Below are 4,702 nucleotides of genomic sequence, written 5' to 3'. Positions count from 1 at the left end.
TAATGTCCACTGCTCAGCGTAGGAAATACATGCGATGATGTAGTAAAGAGATAAGGGCAGAGTAAATGTTCAGTGAAAAAATGTTATCTCATTTCTCTCCTGGAGAGGAAGAGTTTCTGAGTGAACCCCACACCCAACACATTTCCCTCTGAATGTTCTGGTTTAAGCAGCTTGAGATATGGAGCATAGGAGCCTACACGTTTAAGAAACACCACAGATGATTCTGACAAAAGCAAGCTTCAGGAACCAGTGGCTTAGACCAGATGCTTGAGTCTTTGCTGTGATGAGGATGAAGGGTTAAGCACCTACAAGCTGAATTTTGCCTTCTAGGAATCATTAGCCAATGACTGCGCTAAGCGATGATGTAATGTCTTTGCCTGGCACTCTATTGGTTAAGTGTATTGTTTCTCTCCCTTCAGCTGTTTGAGCAGCGGAGCTGGAGCCCAAGGCTTAATAATTCTGTGACAGCAGAGAGCGCTTTCTATGGCTTTTTTCCCCCCATTTTCCCTATGCCAGGTGTGAGTGTATAGCAGGGCCCTGCAGATTGTTGCTCTTTTCTTTCCAATAAACAGCTGCACCTTCCTCTCACTGTGCTCGCCTCCTTACCTCCTCCCAAGCAGAACACATGTCCTTTGTAGTACTACGGAGGTGGAGGAGGAGGATGCTTTAGGGAAGAGAGAGCCGTTTCAAAGTTCTGTGCTGCAGTCTCCCATGCCACCAAGGACTGTCACAGCCCCAACTGCTCTGGTTCCCCTGGATGAATTGCTAACCTGCCTTCTGCGTCCAAGCGTTCAACCTGGTGGAATCCTCAGAACCAAGAGGTGAGCCCAAGGTTTTTCAAGAAGGGTGGGCCTGGCAGAGATGGTCCTTGGGGCAATGGGAGGAAACAACTGTAGAATGAGGGTCAAACATAGGTCAACCGCACCTCTGCCACTGGCAGGAAGTGTGATCTAGGGCAAGACGTCTCCCTCTCTGTGTCTGTTTGCTCAAGTGTATGATGTGAGGCTTAGACCAGGGCCCTCCAAATTCTGGGTGATGGTGGCTGGGGAGTGTGCTTACCAGGAGCTATAAACATGCTCGTTCTTGGTATAGCTTCCTGCCAAATGCATCCTGAAGATAAATACTCCTTTTCCTAGAAATCTGGGGCAGGAGAGGAGCAAGGCAGGTTAGTGACATATCCCTAAAGCCAACGAAGGTCCAGGTCCCCTCTTTATTTTTACTGGGCTCCTTCTTCAGTGTCCCAGGTCAGCCAAGTGGCCCTTGATAGATCTGGGCTGACATTTCTCCAGAAACTACTGAATGGTCTTGGGGAGTTGAACCATGACTTTTTGGGGACCCTTTGGTCCTTGAGTCTACCTTAATGAATTTAAGTACTTTCCTTAATTGTCTCAGGCTGAAGCTCTTGGAAAGGGGAGGTAAAAAGGGGAAACTCCATTTGTATTATGAGTGGTCCCATTGTGACAGTTTTCTTATTTGTGTTTACTGGGCGTGGAGTGTTGCCCCAGCCTAAAACTGCTCACCTTATCCAGAGAGGGTCTTTAATGTAAGCATGTCTTTCCTAAGGTGTAAATTTAAAAGAGGGGAATAGGAGAGGAGTAGATTAACTGTGAAATGATGCAAGCAAGAAACTCTGACCAAATGATAATTTAAGAAAATCTTCCATTTCACAGATATCACTTCTCCCCTCTGCAATTTTCCAGAAATAATGCAAAAATAGAAAGCTCTGTTCTTTTCATTTTTCAGACTTTGCTTATAAATGGAAGTTTCCCAATTTCTTTAGGAAGCAAGGACCTGTGTGGCCCTTGGTATCTGCAATCCTGTATTCTAGCTCAGGCTTTGCCCTGGAAAAGCATGTAGGTCCTTCCTGAGTGACAGCACACAGAATGTCACTGTGCCTCTCTGAGTCCTGAAAAACCACAGAGGAAATTTGGAAGTTGGGCTGATTGGATTTTAGAGACCTTCTAGATCTGGCCATCTATGCTTTTGATTATGATAAATCTTCGGAATCTTTGAGTCTGTTGATTAAGTGGTAAAGAATATTTCCATAAAGGGACCTGCAGTATGCATCCTCTGCTTACTGGGTGTTTTATATGTATTTAAGTCATTTAGCTCTCCCAACAGCCCTGGGAGTGGGTAGAGTTAACTCCACTCCAGAGATGTAAAAATCAAGGCTGGGGGAGATTGAGTTTCTTGCCCTTGATCATACAGCTAATAAATGGGCAGGTGACAGTGGCACATGGCTGGTTAATTAAGGGCCTGGAAGCGGAATCTTTGTCTGTTCCTTCCTTCCCCATGCTCTTAGTTGTCCCAGATTTCGCACCCCTCAATTTAAGATAGAGTTTTTTTCCCAGTTTATTGTCTGGGACTATATAAGATTAGAGACTGTGCTCGCTTCGGCAGCACATATACTAAAATTGGAACGATACAGAGAAGATTACCATGGCCCCTGTGCAAGGATGACACGCAAATTTGTGAAGCATTCCATATTTTTATTCTCACAAGCAGTGTGGACAACCAAAGCTATAGGCAGAGCCCCCATATGAACAGAGTCTTGGGGTTTGTTCATATGAAACTTAACCCTGCAAAGGACAGGTCAAGTCTACTTAAAATTAAGGCCTAAGAGTCACCCCCAAGAGAGCCTCTTTTGTTGCTCAGATGTGGCCCCTCTCCCAGCCAACACAACGAGCAGTCTCACCACCCTACCCCTCTCTATGTGGGACATGACTCCCAGGGGTGTGGACCTTCCTGGCAACATGGGACAGAGATCTTGGAATGAACGGAGACTCAACATCAAGGAATTGAGAAAAACCCTAGAATGAGCTGAGAGTTAGCATCAAGGGATTGAGAAAACCTTCTCGACCAAAAAGAGGAAGAGGGAAATGAGACAAAGTGTCAATGGCTGGGAGATTCCGAACAGAGTCAAGAGGTTATCCTGGAGGTTATTCTTATGCATCAAGTAGATATCATCTTGTTATTCAAGATGTAATGGAGAGGCTGGAGGGAACTGCCTGAAAATGTAGAGCTGTGTTCCAGTAGCCATGTTTCTTGAGGATGATTGAATAATGATACAGCTGTCACAATATGACTGTGTGATTGTGAAAACCTTGTGTCTGATGCTCTTTTTATCTCCCTTGTCAACAAAGGAGTAGAACATATGGAATAAAAATAAATAATAGGGGGAAGAAATGCTAAAATAAATTTAGTTTAAATGCTAGTGATAAATGAAAGTGAGGGGTAAGGGATACGGTATGTATAATCTTTTTTTTTCTGTTATCGTTTTATTTCTTTTTCTAAATCAATGCAAATGTTCTAAGAAATGATGAATATGCAACTAAGTGATGATATTGTGAATTACTGATTATGTATGTTGTTTTATTTTGTTTCTTTATTTTTTTAATTAATAAATACATTTAAAAAAAGATTAGAGACTGAAAGAGACAGTACAGTCATTCGGTCTGGTGCTCTCAATTTCATGGCTGAGAAAATTGCAGTTGAGAGAAGATAGATGACTTGCTCTGTGTCACTCAGTGAATCCATAGGTGGCAGGGGATGGAAACCAAGGCTCCCTGTCTTAAGCTTTTGAAGTTACTTTGTTATTAATTAGCTGAGGAAAAAAGAAGAGACAAAAACCTTCATTTGCACATTTTGGGATAATTTAAATTTAGTCATTCTCACCTCCAGTCCTCTCTGCAATGATATAGAATTGGAGTAAGTCTCACCAAACACCTGCTATGTGCTTGGCACCGTGGCTGGTGTCTAAGACATGGAGAGCTATAAACAAGCAGAGTATGATATTTGGTCAATTACCTTGATGGGCTTTCAGGATGCAAGCTGAGTTTCATGAGGGGTCTAACTCACAGATGAGCTGTCTTTCCCAAAGGCTGAGGCCCTAAGCCTTTCCTTCTATGTGTGGCTGGCCCCTAATTTATACTACTATTAGAATTCTTGCCATATGATGTGTGATCCTTGTCCTCCGTCTTCTCAATTAAGCTGCCTGTTTTCACTGTGCAGCTCCCAAATAATGAATTGAATTAATTGGGAGAGCTACCTAATGGGATGAGGTGTCAACATCCTAATGTGAACTCTTTTCTTCATCACTGTAATATTAAGGACGTATCACTGATAGTAAACTTCCAATAATCGAATTATTATCCTAGGGTAGAGGGGGTGTAATTGTTCTGCATAGATGGAGGGCAAAGCAAGCAGCCACAGGTGGAAGTTGGAAGGGGCAGATGGCAGATAAATAGAGGAAGAGTATGCTGATGGTGGAAACTGTGCATTGGGGGAAAATCCACCTTCCACACCCTTGTCACCGGAAGTCCATGGCAAGCCCAAGGGATATCTGCCCTAGAAAGGAGTGAAACTCAATGTTCTAGTTTGCTAGCTGCTGGAATGCAATATACCAGAAACGGAATGGCTTTTAACAAGGGGAATTTAATGAGTTGCTAGTTTACAGTTCTAAGGCTGAGAAAATGTCCCAATTAAAACAAGTCTATACAAATGTCCAATCAAAGGCATCCAGGGAAAGATACCTTGGTTCAAGAAGGCTGATGAAGTTCAGGGTTTCTCTCTCAGCTGGAAGGGCACATGGTGAACACAGCATCATCTGCTAGCTTTCTCTCCTGGCTTCTGGTTTCATGAAGCTCCCCAGGAGGCATTTTCCTTCTTCATCTCCAAAGGTCACTGGCTCGTGGACTCTCTG

At 43.4% G+C, this 4,702-nt stretch overlaps 1 non-coding gene across 1 annotated transcript; it reads left to right on the top strand.

Moving 5' to 3' along the window:
- The first annotated feature begins 2,384 nt into the window (after positions 1-2,384).
- Positions 2,385-2,491, top strand: LOC143642919 (U6 spliceosomal RNA). The gene has a single exon (XR_013155978.1). It is a non-coding gene; the product is annotated as a U6 spliceosomal RNA (small nuclear RNA).
- Positions 2,492-4,702: the final 2,211 nt, after the last annotated feature.

This window comes from Tamandua tetradactyla, chromosome 7, assembly GCF_023851605.1.
Source record: "Tamandua tetradactyla isolate mTamTet1 chromosome 7, mTamTet1.pri, whole genome shotgun sequence".
NCBI lineage: Eukaryota > Metazoa > Chordata > Mammalia > Pilosa > Myrmecophagidae > Tamandua > Tamandua tetradactyla.
Note: the sequence above shows the minus strand (reverse complement) of the source record. Positions and strands in the feature narration are given on the sequence as shown.